The 23,699-nt window shown below is 39.0% G+C and overlaps 2 long non-coding RNA genes across 3 annotated transcripts in view; both read right to left on the bottom strand.

Moving 5' to 3' along the window:
• Positions 1-23,699, bottom strand: part of LOC141373484 (uncharacterized) — a 909,297-nt gene that overhangs the window by 694,557 nt on the left and 191,041 nt on the right. The window lies entirely within an intron of this gene.
• Positions 18,974-21,175, bottom strand: LOC112820592 (uncharacterized). 2 transcript variants are annotated; one of them, XR_003207203.2, is made up of 3 exons: positions 20,928-21,175; positions 19,434-20,416; positions 18,974-19,283 (listed from the first exon to the last, which is right to left on the bottom strand). It is a non-coding gene; the product is annotated as an uncharacterized lncRNA (long non-coding RNA). The 2 variants fall into 2 exon arrangements; XR_012379542.1 differs by having other exon boundaries at positions 18,974-19,279.

The raw sequence follows: 23,699 nt of genomic DNA, 5'->3' as shown, positions 1-23,699 counted from the left end.
AGAGGGGAAAATGTAAGAATAGAAAAACCTAATTTCCCAGTGAAGGTAAGAAAATATGTAAGGTTACTGAGGAATGGGGCATTTGTATCAGAAGCTTTGACAAGTTTGAGAAAAACTTGAGTCTCCATTCCTACTTTCTGTCACAGAGGTCGGGAACTCTTTCAGGAACCGGACAGATGGGGTTTAAATCTGAGCTCTGGGTTCCATTACTAATCCTGTTTGATGTTGTGCAAGATACTTAACTTTTACATCTGTGTCCTTTATATATAAAAGCTATCAATTATTATCTTCAGAATTATTAAAAGGATTAAGCAAGGTAATGTATTCCTAGTATTTATTTAGTAGCTGTATAAGCGTACAAAAATGACATTAAATAGTTATAATAATACTAGTAACAATAACCACATTTCTTCCATAAACATAAGAATGAATAATTATAGAAAAAGATGAATAGGAATGTAGTGGAAGAAAGCATAAATGTGTCAGAACAATAATACATGCATGCAAAACATTGGAGATTTTTATGGATAAAATCAGGACTTTGGGTTGTAATTTTGGCAGTAATAACTCAGGCATCCTCTGGCACCTGTATTGCTAAAACACCTTGGCTCTTGGCCGGGAATGGGGACAGTGGAGGGCAAAAAATGATTCTAGGAGCCCAGAACCTGCTGCTGCTGCTGCTGCTGCTGCTGCAGACTTACCTATCTTCAGTGCCCTTGAACCTTAAGAGCCCAACGCTGGGAAATTAACAGCTGCACCATGGGAAGCAAGTGCTTGTCAAGGTTAGTCATCAAGAACTCCAAAGACTACAGTGGGCGAATTTTATGCCAACACAGAGAAAAGATCGCACCTGTGGTATCTCATTGAACCAGTTCATGTAGTCTAGTAAATACGAAAGCAGTTACTGAATTAACTGGACTGAATGGATCTGATTATTAAGGGGAAGTACATTTGTTGCAGTGATAGCTGGGGGAACATTTTGTTGGCTATATGCAAACTGACCATGAAGTATATCTGGACAAGAAAGCCTGGGGGCAGGGGAGTGGTTCCTAGGACACTTCAGAAACTCCATACAAGGACTCACTCTTCAGGAATGGAAGTTTGAGTTGTTCAAGAAGTATAAGATCCTCAGCAACGGATGTGCTGGTTGAGGGTAAGGGAATCTGGGAACGTAGTGTGAAAGATGGAAATTAGAAATACCAACTGTGGCCATATGATCAGTTGCGGAAACAAGAACCAGCAATGCATGTGTCTTTTCTCCTTTGTTATATACATATTTTTAATATATTAAACAATTTTTGTTCTCTCACTTCTTTTACATAAGGTATGTTACTGGCTTTAAACTTCATAGTCTAATCTTTAGGTTATAGTATCTCAGGGTGGGATTTTGACAGGATCAAGAATGAACAATGTGTAGGGCACCTGGGTAGCTCAGACGGTTAAGCGTCTGCCTTCAGCTCAGGTCATGATCCCAGGGTCCTGGGATTGAGTCCCGCATCGGGCTCCCTGCTCAGCTGCGAGCCTGCTTCTGCCTCTCTCCCTGCTCATGCTCTCTCTCTCTCTCTCTCTGTATCTCTGTGTCTCAAATGAGTAAATAAAATCTTTAAAAAAAATGAACAATGTGGAGGAATAGAAATGGACACTGAAGGAGCCACGGGTTTTCTCTTTCAGGGAGGGAATGAGTAGGTTTCATGTGTGCAAGAAATGGTTGCACTACATGAAAGAGAAGCAAGTGGATCTTGCTATTCTCACCGTTGAAGGTGATGAATATGTATCTATAAGGCTGTGTATGACTGTGGAGTAGCTGAATGTTTGGATTGGCCCTCTCGACCTCTGTTTCACATTCCTTCTATTGGAAGATTTGGAAAGGTAAAAATAAATTTTCCAGACTCTTTTGCAGCTAGGGTTCTGGGTATTAATTAGTTTCTACCAACTAAATGTACTCACATAAGATTAGGACAACAGACCCATCTCCATGTGTCTATGTTGGCTGACAAGTAAACTCTACTACACATTAGTGTCTGGAGGGGATTCATTTGTCATCAGCTTCATGGGTTTGAGACCATCGTGGTGGTGACAACAGCAGCAGTATAAAAGCAGATACTTCCTGCCGTTGGGTCTGTGTCATGAAGGTGTCACCTTGAAAAGTAGATTTAGTAGGAGCCCCTTGACTTCAGCTCTCTAGCCTTTTCAATGATTTCTACATTAAATCCAATTTTGCTTGAAAAACCTAGAATGGTTTTGTTTTCCTGCACTGAACCTGTGTTGTTTGGGAATTTCTTTTGAAAGAGCTACAGTAAAACATCTGGAACAAACAACTTGAGACCAAGTTATATTCCATGGCTCCAGGTGAATCAGAACCCCATCATTAAGGGCCTAGCATCAAAGAGGAATACAGAAGATTCAAAAACAAAGTTGTTTGATGAGTGGATGGATGAGAGTACTTTAAGAAAATAAAAGGGAAAATTAATAGGAAAAGGAAGTTATTTGAGATGTAATCTGCTTCTAAAAATACAAGTGACTTTTAGAAATAACAACTGAATGAATTAACGTTAATAGAGAATGAATTCTAGAGAGAAAATTAGAGCTATTTGTTAAGTCCTTTACTGTGTACAGGCATTGTACTAAATGATTCTCGAGCATAATGTCATTTAAGCCTCATAACCACTACATAAGGTAAGTGCTATTATTATTGCCATTTTGCAGATGCAGAAACTAAAGTTCTCAGATGTCAGGTTCTGTAGTATTTAACACATGTATTAGACCATGGATTAGAACCCCAAAGGTTTACCTTTAGATCCTGTCTCATTAATGATTACACCATTTTGCCTCTCAGTGATCTGTAGGGCATATTTTCTGAACAGATAACTAGAGAACATGTCAGCTAGAATGGTACCTGAAGTTTGATTTGTCTAGTGGTTTTCTGCTAGTGGCAATTTTGCACGTAGCAGATATTTGGAAATGTCTGGAGATATTTTTTAGTGTCATGATTGGGGGAGGAGGTGTGCTAGCTGACATTTAGGGGGTAGAGGCCAGAGTTGCTACTATATATTCTACAATGTGCAGAATATTGCCCACAAGAAGGAATTACCTGATTGCAAATGTCAATAGCGTCAAGATTGAGAAACCCTGAGTTAGCCAAATATTTCCCAAACCGTCCTATGGAATTTCTGTATACTATGTAAAAAAGCTTTGTGGTTTAAAGAAAAAATTGTGAATGCTATATAGTCTATTCCCTTTTTGAATAATCTCTACGAGGATTATATTTTAAATCTTATTTTAACATATAATTTAAAATTCTGAAAAGTCCTCCAACAAAGACACCTGCTTACCTTTTACTCCATAGAGAGATGCATAGTTTGGATTGCAGATGGTGGTGCTCATGCCAGTCATAAGTGACTTAACCAAAGTATTGGAAGAAAGAGCCAAAATTAAAATGCTATTCTCTTGACACCAACTCTAGAAACTGTGAGATTTTTTTTTTCTGGCAAAAGATACATTACCCTTAATTTAAAGAGTTGAATATTTAAATCAAAAATGATCCAACAAAATGTAATAAACCACAGATTATAAATCCTATTTCATCCAGTTGGCAGAAATCAAATAAACTTCATATGTATACAAGATTTTATTATCTGTATCAACACATTCCTCCCAGTTGAAGGCAGAGAGAGGATGAAGTGACTATGCACCTCTACAGAGGTTCTTTCTATTAGTAACCTATCTTTTACCACCGGCTATGACAAATAGAGTTAGTTTTATAAGCAGGACAGGGGCTAATGGCAGGTGATGGGTTAACCTTACAAGGCTATTTCTGCTTGCCAGTCTTGTCTTTGATTATTAAGCTATATGCCTGCCTTGGCCTTTGTTTTCTTTGGAAAACTGACTATACACACAATGTTCTTTCTTTACATCCTGCCACTGTCCCATATTGCATGTTGGACATGCAATGTCCTCATGTTCCCTTGCATGATCCTTAGAAGAGTAGAAGGTAATATAAAGCTATTGAGCAGTGTTTTCTTTGAAAGATGCAGATAAACCATTTTTTCAGTGACGTCTAAAAGGAGCCCATCAGGAAAAACAAAAGCCTTCAAATGGTATTTCTCGCTATGCTCCAGATTGAGTTGGAAGAGAAGTGTCTGCCATGCCGATTTCTGATCCTTTTCTGCATAGCCTAATGAATGGCTTGGCATACCTCTGGGTTCCTTCAGACTTGGGCACAAGTGCTTTTTTCTTTGTCATAATGAGATTTAATCAAGCAAAGCCAAAACCATTGCTGCAAGTTAAACACTCCCCAGGGAGGGGGAGCCAATGACTCAGGGAGTAATGAACCTCTATTTAACTTTCAGATTTTGTTAATAACAGTTTGACTTGTACTGGTTGGAGCTAATTAGTTGCTACAGCTTCTCCATTAGTGGCTTATAAAATGGGGCTTACCTTGTGCATGTTAAGCAATTTTCTCAGTGTGGGTCATTTTAGAGAAAATAGAAGGAAACTAAGTGTCTTAAACATGCACGATTATTGCATTTTGTTGTGGTTTCCTTTCATATGGCGTTTCAGGAATGTCTGCAGATCCAATTCTGACAACTTAAGAAGCGTGTACTAAGATTAAATAATTTGGGTTTATTTGGGATCAGCCCAGTTAGTTGTGAGGCAGTAAGGAATGGAGTTTATCTGTATCTCATAGATGACCTGATGTAGTGTAAATTCTGTTTTGGTAGCAGTATGAATTTACACTGCCGTGGTGTAGATTCCGTTTCGGTAGCAGTATGAAAAGTAGGGTGCTGTTGTTACTGAGTAATAAGCTGAAGCTTCTTAGAATGAAAGGTATTCACTGTATTCTTAGGCTTACGAGGTTTGGCATTGTTCCCAAAGCAGTTGCCTTCACCATTTATATTCTCTTCTAGAATAGTATTCTCAAGTAAAACCAGGGAAGGAGCTTGATTACAACATAGCATTTAAAAGACACTGGAAGGGGCGCCTAGGTGGCGTCTGCCTTCGGCGCAGGTCATGATCCCAGGGTCCTGGGATCGAGCCCCGCATCGGGCTCCCTGCTCCGCGGGAAGCCTGCTTCTCCCTCTCCCACTCCCCCTGCTTGTGTTCCCTCTCTTGCTGTGTCTCTGTCAGATAAGTAAATAAAATCTTTAAAAAAAAAAAAATAAGGTAAAAAAACAAAACCCCAGAAAACAGCAAAGTTCTGTTACTGTTGTGGTTTTTTTACCTTTTCCCCCCCCTTTTTTATTAACGAGTGTGCTGGATGTCTCTATAATTTTGTTCAGATGACTGCAGAACCTGGAAAAGCTGTTGCTGCTATTGATGCATAACATACTGCTATTGGTCTTTTTATATAAATAAATATATATATGTATATACATACATATACATATATATATAAACAATTTGAATTTTTGGAAACTTTAGCTGTGCTGTCAACTTTGGAAAAAGTATCCCAGTTGTACTGTGTTGGGTTGGCATTGTACAGAAATTAACAGCCATATTGGTCTAGAAATGTTAAACATAATTTTTTCCATTTGTACGGGGTAACGCACTGTATGAAATATGTAAGGTCTTATCTACATGGGTTTGATTACAGAAACTGATAAAGTATTCTCTAAATAAAAATAAATAAAAAATAATAAAAAAGGAATAAAAGATACTGGAAAAAGGATCACGCAATATCAGGGCAAGGAGCAAGGAAACAATGCATGAGCCCAGGCCCTGGTGGTTTTAGAAGGAGATGTTTATGGTAATTATGGAACGTGCCTTGAGACCAGGGTATTTTAAATCCCAGTGTGATATTCTTAACCCCGATGTCACTAGATTGCAGGCTGAATTTGGAGGTGGAGGCCATCCAAAGTAGGAGTGGGAGACAGAAGGGCCTAGTACATGCTGTGGATCACTAAGGTATAGGTGCATTTCCCTCAGCCCATGGTCTCCCTTTTGGCCTGGGCTGATCTTGTAAACTTAGATCTCTGGGCTGATGTTTTGTGTTCTGTACAGCCCTTACCACATGTCTTTATGTCCTATGTCTCAGCTTCTCAATTTCTAAAGATTTGGAATCTGATCTTTATGGTATTTGGGGTTCTACAATAAATAGAATTAACATGCTGTTAGGATGTATTAGCTAGGTAGCTTGATTTCCTAATAGGAAGGGCTCTAGGCTATTTTAAGTCCTGGGCACCTGATGGAACAATTGAGGAAGGAAAGGTGGGACAGAACTTGGGGTGGTCTTGACTTAGAGCAAAATTAGACTCACAACGCCATCTACTAAACCTAGTAATATCCCAACATTGGGTTTTAAACCACTCACTCAGCATAAGCAGGCAAAGTTGATTAAACTTGGTCCTGATGTTACGTACTTGACTACTGCATCCATTCCAGAAGTCTATAAAACCTTCATTTTTACAGGTGTCACATCTTAAAATCTGAAATGTGACATATTCATCTGTATTAACAAATTTTCAATTAAGCAAGATATACCCAAGGGTTGTAACCTCTCCACCTCTGGTGCCAGAATGCAGATGTTCTTAACAAACAGAATGAAAAACTGATTTGGTGACATACATAATGAAATGCATTTTTAGTTCTGGCTGTTCATTTAACATTAACAAAATGGGTTAATCCTTCAAATGACACAGAAATCCCTCTGTGTGGCCATCAGTGTATCTGATAGTTAACAATCCAGTGCTTACCCATCTAATGCGTGATGTGCCCTAGAAAGTAGTCCTTAGTCCTTAGGGAAGCTGGTGCCTTGTAACAGGTTTAGTCTGAGAACTCCCTTTGGAGTAAAACGGACCCAGCACACATTGTTTTTAGGTGCTGAGGTTACAAGACCTATATTCTAAAGAAACACATGAATACTTTTTGTGAGTATTAAAGGGTTTGTAGCAACGCACAAATGCTCCAGTGACATAATATCAATCCTACTAAAGTATATTATTCAAGTAGAAAATTTTGGAACCCAGAGGAGTAGAAATATGTCTTCATTTACTTTGTACTATGCTCTGTTCTTCTCTGTATATGGGCTGTAGAGGTGGAGCATTTCCTCCCTACGGGAAGCTTCTCAGAAGCTTCTCAGCTTTGGCAGAGATTGCCCTTGTGTTCTGACTGGTTTCCTTATCAGAGCTTCCCATTTGCCACAGAAAGTAATGTAGCAAAGAGGAGTACAAAATGCAGTGATTTTTATGGAATGTGAAAGAAGAGGCGGAGACTTTGGGGAAGATAACCATCAAAAATCTCTATGAATCCATGGTTTCTTGAGTTTTCTTGAGGATATTGGAAGGCATAATTGTGAGAAAACTGGAAATGGAAGAAGACATTGCAATATGGAAACCAACATTCTCCATTCAGTTCTCTTTAGAGTCAGTGGAAAAGTGTGGACTCCGTTTAGGTGCCACTAGCCCTGGGATATTAGTATAGTTCAAGATTTCATAAAGTAACCCTACATTGCCCTCAGGACAGGAAGAGGCCACTACCAGGAAAGGTCCTGGTATTACGGTTTTAATATTGTCTACTGTTGCATCTTTATCTTTCAGAGTTTGTTTATTAGAACCAGCCCTGACTCATTTAGGTCTCGCTGTGGCAAATAAATGAAAAGATGAGGTCAGGGTACACAAATTTTCAATGTATTTAATTAACCTGGTAGTTTATTAATTATAGAATTAATATATGCCTGTGGGTAAAAAATAATCCACTCATCAAAGAAAAACAAAAAATACAAATTAAAAGTTTCCTTCCCCCGCTCAGAAAACTTAGTTTCACTCCTGAGAGACAAATGGTATTAACGGCTTTTTGTTTTTCTTTTGATGTGGTGATCTTTTTTCTTTAAACAGTGAACTCCTAGATCTGTTCTGTGACATGTCATCAATACATAGAATTTTTGAAATGACCATGAAAATTGGAGATGCATTATATTTATATCATTAAACACCTACCCTCCCCAACTTTACTGCCTAATTGTTAGAACATACATTGAATGAGTGAGAAAGTATTTCATTTCTCTTTTGACTGATGTCATTAATTAAAATGATAAGTTTAAATTAGTTTTTCCTGATGTATCAATTTTGGAAAGAATCTGTTGCTCTTTGCTTAATGAAAGATGTAGAGTTAGGGCACTTACTGTCCCTTACTAACATTCCCATTAATCCTTTTTCATTTTGGTGGTCATTTTGTTATTTTACATCAAAGGTCATAACATCATAACATCTCTTGTATCTATAATTGGATTTTTTATTGTGTCTGCAGTTTGTTTTTAGAACATGATCTCAATATAAAGCTTCAAGCACAATTAAATAGAATGAGTGTATCTTTAGAGAAGAAAATGAAATCTAATGTCATTAAAAGTTATTGCTTAAAGAAGAATCTATCTGGTGTCCATAACTGATGAGCTCTCATTTCTGGATCAGGTTCAGTTATCAATCTTTTAATCATGTAAACAGATTTCTTTTGCATTTGTTCCCAGTACTTCATGGCTATTAATGATTTGACTGTATCTACACATCTATGGAAAATATTTTTCATCAAAATTTTGAAGATCTAATTTTTCTATAGATCCAGTATTACTGATATGAAGTCTGATAGTCTGGAATAAGTAACTTGTTTTACTTTTGAGACACTTTATACTGTTCTCTTTTTCCTTAGAGTTGTGAAAAATCATGAATGTCCAGGTTTAATGGTATTTTTTGCCATTTTTTTCTTTTTCAAGTTCTTATTTAAATTCCAATAACATACAGTGTAATATTAGTTTCAGGTGTAGAATTTAGTGATTCATCACTTATATACAACACTCAGTACTCATCACAAGTGCCCTCCTTAATCCCATCACGCATTTAGCCCATCCCCACCCATCTCCCCTCCAGCATCCCTCAGTTTATTCTCCATAGTTATACCTCTGTATTCTCTATAGTCTGTTTTCTGGGTGCCTCCCCAACCTCCGCCATTAATTCTATTTCAGAAAACATAGGCATTTAATATCTAAAATGTTTTCCCCTATATCTATTGTTTCGTTGATTATTTCCCCCCTTCTATTCTTTCTGCTTTTTCATTCCGGAACTTTTATTAGGAATAAGTTGAAAACTTATAACTAATTTCTCACTTACTTTGCATACTTATTCCATTGCTTTGTTCTTTGTTCTCTATATTTTGGACACTTATTTCAACTATATTTGCAGATAACTATCTTGCTTTTTTATTCATGTCCATCTTATAATTCAGAAGATCTACTCTTTGAAAATTTAAGCAACTTACCAAGTATATATTTTATAATTAGTACATAACACATTATATAATTATCTTATATATATGATGTATATGGACTTATACATTTTTAGTCTCAGATTAGTCCATTTAAAACAGTCTGGTACTGTTTTATGAGTACATTTTTTAAAGCTTGTGTCTGTTTACTGGCTTGTCTATTTTCCTCAGACAAGGGTCCTTCTTTACTCTTGTTGGCATTCTAGTTCAATTTTTTTTTTCTTCTCAGATGCTTAATAATTTCTAGATATCTTTGGATATCTGTGAACAAAGAATTATGCTAGAAGGAGATTACAAAGGAAAAAAAAGGCAATCATGGTGGGTGCCCACCTTCCGCATAAGCTGGAAGGCTTTCTCTTTTTGAACTGAAATCCAATATGAAAATAATGAGACTTTTCTTTTTTGTCCTACAGATTTTCTTTGGTATTAACAAAAGTAGGAATTTCTAATTACACAATTACATCATCACTGGAAGCACAATATACAAAAATGATGGCTCTTTGGAGGAAAAAGAAATCTCATTTAGATATAAAATCCAAGTCTGTCAAAGTTATTTTTAGTTTGGAGTAGTTGTAACTCATAAAATATCAGATAAAAATAGGAAATCATACTTCATAGTTGACATTATTTTAGTGTGCTTCACGTTCAAAAAATTTTATCAATATGTTTGGATATCTAATCCCACTAATAGGAACATTCTGTGAAAAGGCAGTTTTGTCTAGGTCTGGGAGTAAGCCCTAAATCTAGTCATTTATTTGTTTAACTAGTGTTTGTTCCATTTCTACCATATACCAAGCATGTCACTGCAAACTGGGTTTACAGTGGTGAACAAAACACAGTGGATTTCTTTCCATGGTAGATGAGGAAGATCTAAAGCAGACTGACAACCAATAAGTTATAGATGTAATATATGATGGAAAATTATAAGGTTCTAAGAGAAAATAAATATGAGTAATCAAATATTCTCCTTTAGGGAAGTGATACTTAAACTTAACAAAATTAGGAGAAGAGAAGGGCCTCTGATAATAGAGTGTGGTCACGTGAACATCCAGAAAGATGAAATAGCAGATGGGAAAGCCTGATACAGGACCAGACAAGTACATTATAGGATTAATCAAAGGGCAATGTCATTTGGAAGGAAGAAAATTTTTCAAGGCAAGTTTGGAGAGCAAGAGAGAGGCTACAACATGCAGGACTTATCCTAAGGAAAATTAGAAGTTACTGGCTTATTTTGGAAATTAGAAGTTACTGGATTATTTAAAATGTTTGGGTAGAGTGATCAGATTTGCAATTTAAAAATCAATTTGCTTCCCTGCAGATGGTGAATAAGTCAATCAAATAGAATTGAGAGTCCAAAAATAAACCTATATGTCTATGATCAATTGATTCTCAACAGGGTACAAGACACTTCATTGGAGAAAGAATAGTTTTTTTTCAACAAAGGTTATGGGCAACTTTAATCCATATTTAATCCAGGTGTCATATTATATTCAAAGATTAACTCAAAATGGGTCAAATCTAAATGTAAGAGAAACAACTATAGATGTCTTAAAAGTAAACATAAGCCTGTGACCTTGGATTAGGTTTAGTTTCTCAGATATGACACCAAAAATATAAGTCACCAAAGAAAAAAGTTACGGAAATTGGATTTCATCAACATTAAAACTCTTTTAATGTCAAAAAACATTATCAAGGAAGGGGAAAGACAAACCACAAAATAAGATAATATTTGCAAATCATATGTCTGATTTAAGGTCCCGTATTTAGAACATTAGAAGAACTCTTAAAGCTCAACAATAAAAGACAAATGATCCAATTTAAAAAAAAAATGAGCAAAAGATTTGAGTAGGTTTTTCTTCAAAGGAGACAGACAACCAATAAGCAAGCACAGGGAAAGAACATCACTAATCATTAGGGAAACTCAAATCAAAACCACAGTAAGTCACTACTTCATATCCATAAGATGGCTGTAATCACTAGATGAATAACAGTAAGTGTTGGTGAGGATCTAGTGAAATTGGACAGCTTATGTAATGTTGGTGGCAACATAAAATGGCCCAGCCACTTTGGAAAGTTTGGCAGTTCTTTAAAAATTTTAAACATGGAGTTAATGTATGACCCAGCAAGCCTACTACAAGGTATATACTCAAAAGAATTGAAAACCTATGTCCACACAAAATTTGTACAGAGATATTCTTAAGCAGCATTGTTCATAATAGTCCAAATATGAAAACAATCCAAATATTCATCAGCTGATGAATGGATAAACAAAATATGGCATATCCATGCAGACATGATTCCATTTGCATGCCTAGTTCAGACTAGGCAAATCCATAGAAATAAGAACTAGCTTAGTGGTTGCCAGGGGTTGGGGGAAAGGGAGAATGGGAGAGACTGCTAATGGATACAGTGTTTCTTTTAGGGTCATGAAAATAATTTGGAATGTATGCACAAACTTGTGAATATACCAAAACCCTCTGAATTGTATGCTTTAAAAGGGTGCCTGGGTGGCTCAGTTGGTTAGGAGGCTGCCTTCCGCTCAGGTCATGATCCTGGAGTCCGGGATCGAGTCCCGCATTGGGCTCCCTGTTTGGCGAGGGGCCTGCTTCTCCCTCTGACCCTCCCTGCTCTCATGTACTCTCTCTCTCTCTCATTCTCACTCTCTCAAAATAAATAAATAAATCTTAAATAAATAAATAAATAAAAGGGTAAATTTATGGTGTACGTGTATTTGTTTCCTAGGTATGTCATAATGAATTACCACAACTTGAAACGGCAGAAATGTATTTTCCCACAGCTCTGGTGGCTGGAAGTCCAAAATCAAAGTGCTGGCAGGGCCATACTTTCTCTGAAGTCTCTAGGGGAGAATTTTTCTTAGCCTTTTCCAGCTTCTGGAGGGCATGGCTGTTTCTTATAGTTTGTGGCAGCATGGTTTCAGTCTCTGTTGCCTCCTTCCCTGTGTGTCTGTGTGTGTCCACTCTCTCCTTCCTTCCCATTATAAAGGCATCAGTTACTGGATTTAGGGCCCACCCTCAGTATTATTTTATTCTGAGATACTCATTTAAATCTGCCCTATTTCCAAATAAGATCACACTCTGAGGTGAGTGGACATGAATTTAGGGGGGCACAATTCAACCCACTATAGTATATAAATCATATCTAAATTAAAAAGTAGATAGTAAGGACTACAAAATAGTTAAATATCAAATGCCTAGTTCAGGTCCTACAGTCTTGTCAGAACCTTCCTTAATTACCCGAAATGAGATAAAGTCTCCATTAAATTTCATATTCTCAGTGCCTTAAGCAAGGAAACAAAACAGTAATTGTATTTAGGCAATAATGATCAGGTGAGTGCACTGGCCAGAAATATGAACAAAATAGAATCAACCTCAGCAGTTCTGGACCTTTACTCTTAACCATGTCTTAAACCAAAAAGCAAAGTAACCATGTTTCAAAGATTAATATGTTTTTCTTTCAGTGTAATATTTTATGTTACTTGTTATATTGTTATGTACATATTCAGTTATGTGGTCTCTTCCCTGTGGCCAAATTGGCATATATATAAAACCATTATTTGAGTACTGTTGTACTGGGCACTATATCAAGCCTGTGTTCACTTAATTTCTTACAACAATATTATAAAATGTACACTTTATATTATCTTAATTTTATGGATAAAATAATACAAGAGACTGTGTAGCTAAACAACTCTCTCATGGTCACACAACTATTAAATGAGTTTCCGAATTTATTTTCCATGGATGTGGATTTCAACTTGATGCATCTTTATTGTTCATCCACAACATGCAAGTTTATATCTGATTAAAGAGTAATTAATTTTCCTAAAGGAAAACTGCTTTTTCTGGTAAAACATGGTCTCCTTTTAACATGACAAATTTCAGGATCTAATTGTATTGAATTGCCATTTGGTTATTCTTTTTACATTGCAGTTCACTTTTTAATGTGTTTTCATTTGATTCCACAGCAACACTGAAACAGGGTTTAATAGGAATTATTATCCCCATTTTACAAATGAAGAAAAGAAGGTTCATGTAGAGGTTATTCAGCTAGCCCGTGGGCTTACATTTACTATGAAGCTGACTCAACTGGCTTCAAGGCCAGTGTATAATCCACAATATTATGTCTATCTACGTTTCTAATGTTTCATTAAAGCTGTGAATAATTCATACAAGTAAACTTTATTAATAATTTCTCCACTCTGTCAGATAATGAAGCACTATGCAGTTCTCTATTTTTATCTCACATGAATTGTTCGACTCTGAGCTGTCCTCACAAATTTCATTGTCCATCATTACAATGCTGCCCTAGATCTCAGGGGAGAGAAACTTTCCATTCCTTCAACAACCCAAGGATAAAGGACTAGAGGATACAATGCCATAACAATTATCAATGGAGACCTAAGGTATACTGATTGGACACACACTAAAAGGGGGTGACAGACTTAATGTGTTAAGAAAACAGAGACAAGAATTGAATTTATTTCATGCCATTCTGCTTCGGCTCTGAATAGAGTCAAAGCTCAGATGTCAGTGTTGGCAGTAAGAAAGAGGAGGCTGGGTGAGCTGGCATGTAAAATTAAGGAAAAGGAAGAGATCCTTGTAAGCATGAAATTTACAACTCTAAAGGGTTCAGTGGCGCTCCCTCCCCTGGGCAATTAATGAAGGTTCCACACAAACATGCATTGGCAGATGGGTGGCTCTGAACCCAGCCTTTCCTGAAACTGACCAATAATTGTAGCAACTTCAGCTGATCTGGGAGTAGGGACCCCTGGGAAGAGTCACTGAATAGAAAGCATGGATTTCTGAGATGTAATTTCTGAACAGATTCAGCAGTTTAAAATGCATGGTTTAAGAGAGTCTCAGAGAAAATGGCCTTTTACTAACGGGAGATTGAGAAAAGCAAGTAAGAAGAGCTGAGGTCTTGAAATATTTGAGGATAAGGCTGGAATAGTCCCTCTGACTACAAAGAGTTTGGGGTGAACTTTAAAGCTTTCTGGGCAGCTTTAAGCTTGCCCTAAGGCAGAGGCAGTCTCCCCAGTACACCATAAAATATCTTTGGTTTTACTAATAAAAAAATAATGAGCTTCCAAATTTTCCTTTTCAGTCCCTGTTTAATTGCCTAGAAACACACTGTACTTCAGGGCTCCGTCCACCAGGGGTAAGGTCTTATTTTCATACAACCATAAAAAAAATCTGTTTAATTTTCCATTACACTCATAGAATTTTTCAACAAATTTTAATTATTTTCACAGACTCCCCAAGTACTGCATTATCTAAAAAAATAAGATTTTGGTTTAAAAACAATCAAAATAAATTTCTACCACCTATACTCGTTAACTTTTCTTAAAAGAGAACCTTTAGGTTGGGTTTTTGAGTTTTCCAGAAATCTCACCGTACATTTCCCCAATCCTCGCATGCACATGTGGACTGGGAGCCTTGATCATCCACTAAATTGTTCTAGGCTAGGTGCTGAGAGCCTGGTGAGCAATTAAGTTTGTATTAAGTAAATGAATGAATGAAGCAAGAGCCCATTTCATCTACCAAGATTTTCAAAGATGTGGCTTTCTGGAAGGCTTTGAAATCTGCTAATGCATTCAGGACACCAAACACCGCAGCATAGGAGAAATCAGGACCTTGATTTTCATATGCCATCATATCATTGAGAAATTTACGGTGTTTAAGGTCCTGATTAGGCACATGGAGTAGATATTTCACAAATTTTGAAACGAGTCTGAAAATCAGATGGCATTAGCAGCATGTTGCTGACAGAAACCTTAAGCCCAGAGAGGGCAAGAGAATCCCCAGGTTTCTCCAGCTTCTCCACTCCATGACACTATAAAGCCTTGTTTTCTTGTTTTTTGTTTGTTTGTTTTTGTTTTTTCCCCAGCAGGCAGGGTTCTGTCTCCCTCAATTACCTTTTTATGAGGCTTGGAGAAATATCTTGTTTGTTTCTGTATTTTGGATTCTAGGATAAACGTTTTACCATATCAAAGCCAAATTCTCACTGGTATTATTCCCCGGAGCTGCTTCACGAAACAGTGAACTGGACATGCTATCCTGGGCCCTTTCTCTCACTTTTGTATTCTAGCAGCTGGATGAATCTGTGTTCAGGCTCCTTGTAAACATAAGAAAACCCTGTCCTTTCATTTGGACAGTGCCTCAGAACAAGTGATTTTTGTGACAGGGTTTATGATTTTGGTCTGGTGAATGAATAAAATTGAAGACTTAGAGGGTTTGGCTGTTCTTACGTCTTCAATGTAAAATGTTTCTAAAGCCAGTGTTCTGCCTCACAAATGATAGTCGAAGTGTGCAGCACTGTGATACCAAAGCTTAATGTGGCCAGACCTTGAACTTTCTGTCTCCATCCGACTCGCTAACGTTTAGCGGCTGGAATACAAAACGGTCTGCCGAGGCTCTGCCTCCCGGGTGTCGGCAGGAGCAAATGCTGAAGGACTTTCAACTCAGTGGGCTTCACACAAACTATACCCCAGAGAGAAAATCTAAGCAGTGCTTCCGGCAGGTGCATGATGTGGTTCAGAAGCAGAACACATTCGATTCATGAGCAGGAGGCACTAATACAGAGGTTGGGGAAGAAAGGAGGGCTCAAGCCGTGATGGAAGCGGTAGTGCACCTGAGTTCCGACGTTTGCACTGCTTCACCCGCCATCTCTTCCCCGAGCTTTGAGGTTCCAACCAGATCAGAGGGAGCAGGTGAGGCAGAGGGTGCGGTGTGGAGCAAACCAATCCCAAAACATCCTGGAGAGGGAAGGAGGCACTGCTCCCTCCAAGGAGGGGGAGGAGACTTGCCTTTGGTTTTACTAAGGAAGAGCGTTCCAGGACCTTGTGATTAGTTCAAAGGGCAAAAGGCATTAAGCGGGTATTTTCTTATTTCCTTGCAGAACAGTAGAAGAAATTGGTGGTGGTGGTGTAGGGGTTGCTGCTGCGAGGCTCCTCCTCCCCCTCCTCCTCCCATCCCCCTCCTCCCTCTCTTTTCCCTCCTCCCCCTCTTTTCCCTACTCCCCCTCTTCTCTCTCCTCCCCCTCCTCCCCCCCTTCATCTTCTGTGTCATCTTTTCCCTTCTTAAAACACACACAAACTTTGTTGTTCTGAAATAGGCTTGGCAAAAAAAAAAAAAAAAAGTTGTTTTTTTTTTTTTGAACACAGCCCAAGTAAAACTTAGTTTGTATGTTGCTCTCTAACAAATCAATTTTGTTAAGTGACTGCTAGCTGCTAGGACTGGGGCTGTTTTGGGGTTTGCGGGGGGGGGTGGATTTTCATGGATTTAGGGACAGGCTAGTGGTTTGTGTTTGCTCACCAGAGGACCCTGGACATCCTTCTGGGGACAAAATCCTTGTATGTGAATACTCCATGATCAGAAACTTTTCATGATCTGTGCTGTTTTCATCATCCCATAATGAACACTATGGCTGGACTCTAGGGATTTGAATGGCAATCAGCACAGGACCCGTGGCAATGAAAATGGAACTCCATAAAGTCAGGAAACATTCAGATGTACCACGCGCTCTGCTTAGCTCTCAGGGAGTAGTTGGGAATACAAAAATTGATTTAGCCTTGTGTTTCCTTTTGTTGGCTGCCTCATTTTATTTAATTTGTTTGTATGGTGATATGAGTCCCAAAACATAACTCCTTTAAGGAAAAGTCAGATTGGGCAACGCGAACATTGTTTTGATCCATATTAATACAGATCTTCCCAAAGGTGGGGTATCAGATGCGTTAAAGTTGCTGGCCATACTGATCCTTTCAGCCCCTGTGGAGGCCGGGACAAGCCTTGAGGCAGCCACAGCCCCTGGGCTTGTCACCTCCGGCTTCAAACAGTCTCGTCAAATTACTACAGTGTGGTGTATGAATGTTATTATATTCTGAGTATACCGATGTCATCAAGGCCCATGCTACCTTCTAAACTCTAGACATTTGATGTCAACAGACATGCCAAAGAATAAACAAAATAGTAGAAGCCCTCCCTTTCTAAAGTCCCACAAGCCTGTATTCATACTGCTCAAGAGGCGAGTTTTGCCAAAAAGTGTCCTGGAACTTTTAGATTATTGTTACATGTTGGAATCAAAAGTAGCAGCCCTTTACAACTTAATTTTTCCCGTAAAAGATTATCTGTTTGAGAATTCGTGATCATATGTATGTAGATGACCATCCATTTGAATTGCTGGAAGTTACACAGCTGAGTATGTCTCTCCATTTTATCTCACTGTGATGGTCATTTAGACTTGAATTTTTCACTGTAAATGACAATGCTGCTATGAATATCTTTATGCAAATATGCTACAAATACTTCAGGGAAACAGTTCACGTGTGCGTGGGGGGGTATACTCCTCCTGGGATGTGTTGGGAGATGCGCATGTGTAGCTTGCTCATGGTGGTGTCTGGAGGACACTACTGGCAATTGATTCTAGGGGGCCAGGGATGCTTCCCATTCTACGATAAATATCTGGCATAATAAAGAATTAGCCATCCAAAACACCCATACCTCCCCTCTGGATAAACAGCATCCTAGGTTGTGTGCTTAAAAGTGAAATTGTTGGATGCGATAGATGTAGTAGATTCAGGCTCAATGTGCATGTAAAACTTCTTGTTTCCCTGACCTATAGCAAAACTTGGAAAGTTAGAAGCTCCTTTCTGTCTGCAGTTGCAGATTTGCCGTAGCTTTCCCAGTCAGAGGTTCCCACGGAGACTTGGAAGGGAAACAGCAAGGTGAAGGTGGGCTGCTCTGCTGACAAACAGGCACAGAAAGAGGCCATTTAGTTATTTGTCTTTCCTGCAGCAGATGCTGTCCCACTGTCAAGAGCCAGCATACAGGGAAAGTTTTTTGCCCTGTGAGCCAGCAGATGTGTTGTGGGCTTGGAGCTGACAATTGTGGTGATGGCTTCCTGACCGTGGGGTAACAGCTATGTGGTGGTACGTTCCATCCGGTTCCCCAGGGGCCTTGTTGTGGCAGGGATATAGCAGCATCCCAGGTGGGCCAGAGAGAGAGCTGCTGTGGAGTCATTCCCAAAGGCCCTGCGTGGGGCCCTTCCTTAAGCTTTTCTGAGAATTTTGTATGCCCTACACTCCTGTTTCGAATTGCTTTCTGCTTCAGACATCTAGATTTGTTTTCATTATATTCAGCTGAACCACAGCTGAAGCACTAGGTTTTAGGAATTAGATATCTTTGTTTTTAGTAGATTCTGCCATATTGCTCTTTCAAAATATTGGATCAATTTATACCAGCACATATATGAGTTCCTGTTTCCTCATACCCTCAACAATATCTGAGATTGCCAACTGTCGGATTATTACTATTTCTCCTCCTCCTCTTTCTCCTTATTATTATTATTATTATTATTATTATTATTGTTTGTCCATCTGATAATTGTAAAATAGCAAACTAGTGTCTCTCTTTAAGTGCCCTGATTATTCATAAACTGAACAGTTTTTTCATGTTTACTGTTTGCTTTCCTTTTTTAAATAATGCCGGATGATCTCTCAAATTTATTGTGCTATTGATTTGTTTATAATTTTCTGTTTTTTAAGAGATTTATTTATTTTAGAGAGTGAGTGAGCAGGGGGAGGGGCAGAGGGAGAGGGAGAGAGAAACTTAAGCAGACTCCCTGCTGAGCACAGAGCCCCATGTGGGGGCTCGACCTCATGACTCTGAGATCAGGACCTACGCCCAAACCAAGAGTCAGACCCTTAACCGACTATGCCACCCAGGCGCTTCACAATTTATTTATGATTTTCTATGTCAATATGTAAGAGTTTGTAGTGTCCCTGCCATGCCCAGTCATTGGCTGGAAGCATCTCAGGGGAGCATGGTCTCGGGGAAAACTCAGCAACGATTTCCAGAGCTCAGTAGCTGAGGCCCTGCTCAGCCCTGCTCTGTGTGGTAAGACGTTGGGGAGGCACATTCTTACGGCCACCACACTCCTCCCTGCACGGTTCGGATCTGCTTCTTCCTACAGGTTTGGGAAGTGGCTCCTCTGCGTGTTCCCTGTCCTTCTTCCTAAGGGGAAAATGAGAAGAACAGGGTTAATGGGATAAACTAGAGGCCCCATTGCTGCAGATGATCCCAAACTGTAACTGATGCTCCACTCTCCGTTCTAAAACTCCTCCGCCCTCAGCTACCCAAACTCATCAGGTCTTGGTGGCTCACCTTGTGGTATGATCCAACCCTTTGCTTCTGAAGGTCCAACATTTTGATAGTCATTCTCTTGTCAGTTCCGGATTACTGCACATAGCCATATACACTTAATTGTAAGAAGGGAATACCAGGAGGTGTCCAAGTTCCACAGGTATTTCTCCTTGCTCCCACATTGTGTAAAAGGAGCCTTATCTCATCCTGATGATCAAGGCCAATTACTCCTGCTCATATTGTGACTCCTTTGGTGCCTGTTTTTCCCTGGGCACAGAGTCCAAAGTGCCCTGGTAGCTGGTATAACTTATAGTTCAGTAGGATTCTTAGCTGTGTACTGTAGCAAGAATGTACACCTTTGGGGACCGGGATCTCTAACCCTGAAGAGCCTAGAGTTATAGGAACAGAAATCATAAGTTCCCCCAACAAATCATTGGGAACAATGGTAAGTGGGGCCACCTATACCTCTACCCCTTGGTTTCTGAGCACATGTATCTTTCCTTCTGGGGACAGACCACTATATAGAGAGACATTTAATAAACGCGTTGTGCTGTGAAGAGTCATGCTTTACTCCTTTCAGACGTTCACTCAGAGCTGGCATTTCAGTTTCACCTTTAGGAGGTCATTCTTGTGTTCCATAAAAGGCCAGAAGCCTCCTGATGGCATAGTATATAATATAACCAATGAATCTCATAGTCATGGGCCACTCCAGCACCTTTTTACATCCATCACTTAACATCAGTCTCCTGATCTGATGAGATATATAGAGAAGTTCATGCCTATGGCTCAGGCATTCTGTTAGCCCTCAAATAGTGGTGTTGGCTATGACTCTTGCTGTGTGGGCAGGAGAGGAATGCCCATATTCACAACTTATCTGTTATCCCCATGAAGTTGAACAGATGGTCTTTTCAGGATAGAAGGAATTCAATGTAATCGACTTGCCAAAGTTTGTGTCCAGTTCGTGTCCTCAAATGGTGCCATATTGGGTATTCAATTGTTGGTCTCTGTTACAGATAAATTAAGAATTCAGAGGTATCAATAGATCTGCCCTGGTAATTGGGATTCTGTGTGGTTGGGTCCATTTAGAGCCTCTGGCTCTGTCACCATGACCACTCCACTCATGTGCTCATTATACCAGTTGTGGATGGCCGATGACAAAGCATGGCTAAAGATAACTGGCTCAGTCACATTGTCTACTTGGTTGTTCAGGCAAGTGCCTCTCCTGTGCTTTATGTTCTCCTATGGGAGTTAACAAAATAATTACATTCTGTGCCCACTTCCATATGACCTCCACATGCCTCTACCTGGAAGGTACCTCCAATATTCCAGTTCTTTCCCTCCAAGGCCTTTCACTGTCACTTTGGGTCATTTCGCCTTCCACACAAAAGACAACTAGGTTAACTGCTCATATTTTAGCCCATTTTGGAAATTATCACTCTTGGCCACCTTTCAGGATGACCCCTGAATATGGATCTGCAGCCGTGGCTCATTTTCAGTTTGTACCCACATACCAACCTGAACTATTCATAAACCAAGCCCAGTCACTTCCTTCCTCCTTCAGCTGGTTGCATAGTAACCACATCTGGTCATTGGTACAAGTTGATGGAGGGGCACTGGTGCAACTCTACAGGTGACACAAGGTCTGGACTACATGTTCATGGATGTAACTTGTACCCTCTGGCTCTGCACAGGTTCATTCCCAGATGCGTATTTCCATTATATTGTAGACAGCTGCTGCTAGGCCTACCAGAGATGGTGGTGGGCTGGGTAGAACCGACCTCATAATGGGAAATTCCAAAGGCATTGTCACTTTGTGTCCCATGTTCAAGTGCTCCATCAGTGAGATGTCAAAAGATATTTATTTCTTAAAGGACTTATAATTCTCTTGTAGATAACGTGGCCCCAGAATCCCAGGGGCCTACATTGTGATTCTGCACTAGAGCTTGCCATAAGGTCCATACTGTATCCCTTCCCACCACTGACACTTCCAACACCATAGTGTTTGCTGGATTGTGTGGTCCAGGTGGCAGCACTGATCACACTATGGTTTGGACCTGCTGCAGTGTCCTTTCCTACACCAGGAAACCCAACAGTCTTTCATGTTTCCTGGTAATTATTCTTCGGTATGAATGTGTTGCCAGTAGACCAAAACGGGTCTATCAGGCACTGTGTTTCCTTCTTTGTGAAGGAAGAGGCAAGCTGCTGCAATTTCTGTTTTACTTTGCAAGGAATGTCATGGTACTCTCTTGACTCCAGAATCCCCCACATGCCACTGAAGTATCCAGCCCCTGAGTCTTTTCAGGGTTTATTTTCTCTTCTCTGGGATGCACATATCTTACCAAGGCTTATAGAAGACTAGCCACTTCTTTCTCACCTTGCCAACTTCGCATGATGTCGTTGGTGTCGTGGAACATTGTGACATTCTTTGAGATGTCCAGGTGGCCCAGATCTTTTAGAATTCCTACACAGGACGAGATACTTAACATAGTCCTGAGGCATAATCTTGAATAAATATTGTTGTCTGTCCTATGTGAATGCAAACTATTTCTGATCTTGTTTTCTAATTTGAATGGAAAAGAAGAACCCATTTGCCAAACCAATGGCTACATCCCATGTACCCGAGACCTTATTAATCTGTTGTAGCAACAATAGCACATTGAGTGCTGCAGCTGTAGCTGGGCTTAGTGCTTGATTAAGTCTGGCATAGAATACAATCATCCTCCAGGATCCATCCAGTTTTGAAGGAGCCAGATTGTTGAATTAAATAAAGATATGGAAGGGACCACCACACTTGACTCTTTGAGGTATTTAAAGATTGAACTCATCTCCACCATCCCCTGCAGAATGTATGATTTAAAAAAATAATTTATTGATGTGAAATTCACAAAACACAAAATGAACAACTGAGTGGCATTTAGTACAATATTGTACTGAATGTTACAGTGTTAGGCAATCATTACCCCTATCTAGTTGCAAAACATTTCCATCACTCCAAAGTAAAACCCCTTACATATTGAGTTTGTCCCTGTATCCCCCTCCTCCAGCTTGTGACAGGCAATAATCTGTGTTCTTTCTCCATGGCTTTATCTATAATGAATATTTAATACAAATATAATCATACAGTATGCGATCTTATGTGTTGAAGGTACATCCATGCTTTTGTATGTATTAGTACTTCATTTCTTTTTATGGCTGAATAATTTTCTATTATGCATGTATAACACAATTTCTTTATCCATTCCTCCATTGGTGAACCTTGGGGTTGTTTTCATCTTTTGGCTTCACTATTGTGAATAGTGCTGCTATGGACACGCATGTATGGATATTTGAGCAGTTTTCAATTATTTTGGTTATATACCTAGGAGTAGAATTGTAGGGGTCATATGGTAATTCTATCTTCAACTTTTTGAGGAACCAACAAACGTTTTTCAGCACGTAGTCAAGTCATTTTGCATTCCACCAGCAATGTACAAGGGCTTCATTTTCTATACTTCCTCTAATTGCCAATACTTATTTTCCATTTTTCTGATTCCAGTGATCCTAGTGGGTATAAAATGGTATCTCACTGTGGTTTTGATTTGCATTTTCATAATGACTAGTGATGTTGAGTATCTTTTCATATGTTTGCTGAGCCTTTGCATGTCTTTGGAGAAGTGTTAATTCTAGTACTCAGACCATTTTTTAATTTTGTTGTCTCTGTTGAGTTGACAGAGTGCTTCATATATCCTGGATACTAGACCTTTATCAGCTATATGATTTGCCAACCTTTTCTCCCATTCTAAAAGTTGTCTTTTCACTTTCTGGATGTTTTTTGATGCTCAAACTTTTTTTTTTTTAATTTTAATGATGTCTGACTTATGTGCCATGCCTTTAGTGTCACAGCTAACCAGGTCATTATTATTTTTGTGTTAGCGTCAGCACTCACCAAATGACTTTCATATAACTCTTCTGTCCTGTGTTTCTACAAATTTATTTTAAAACTGTTTTGTTCTGTCCTAATATGGCGTGGGCTCAATCTAGTGATCATTACAACTTTTGAGTGTGCTTTAAATAACTTCTTTATTCTTTAATGTTAAAAGTGATATGAGTACTTTCAAAGGGATAAGTGTAAGTTTCCAAGGTGTCCAATTTTCTTAGAAGTTTAAAATCTTGGGGCTAGAAATATATTTGAGGTCCCACATCTCAACTTCTATCAATGCAGGATTCCCTTTGATTCTGTTCCTCATGGATGACTGTCACACTTGAATTCTTCCAGTGACAGGGAGACTAGTGTTTCAGAAGGGTTAA

Source organism: Callorhinus ursinus, unplaced genomic scaffold (assembly GCF_003265705.2).
Source record: "Callorhinus ursinus isolate GAN/ISIS: 27379988/994484 unplaced genomic scaffold, GSC_fseal_2.0 scaffold10, whole genome shotgun sequence".
Taxonomy (NCBI): domain Eukaryota; kingdom Metazoa; phylum Chordata; class Mammalia; order Carnivora; family Otariidae; genus Callorhinus; species Callorhinus ursinus.
Note: the sequence above shows the minus strand (reverse complement) of the source record. Positions and strands in the feature narration are given on the sequence as shown.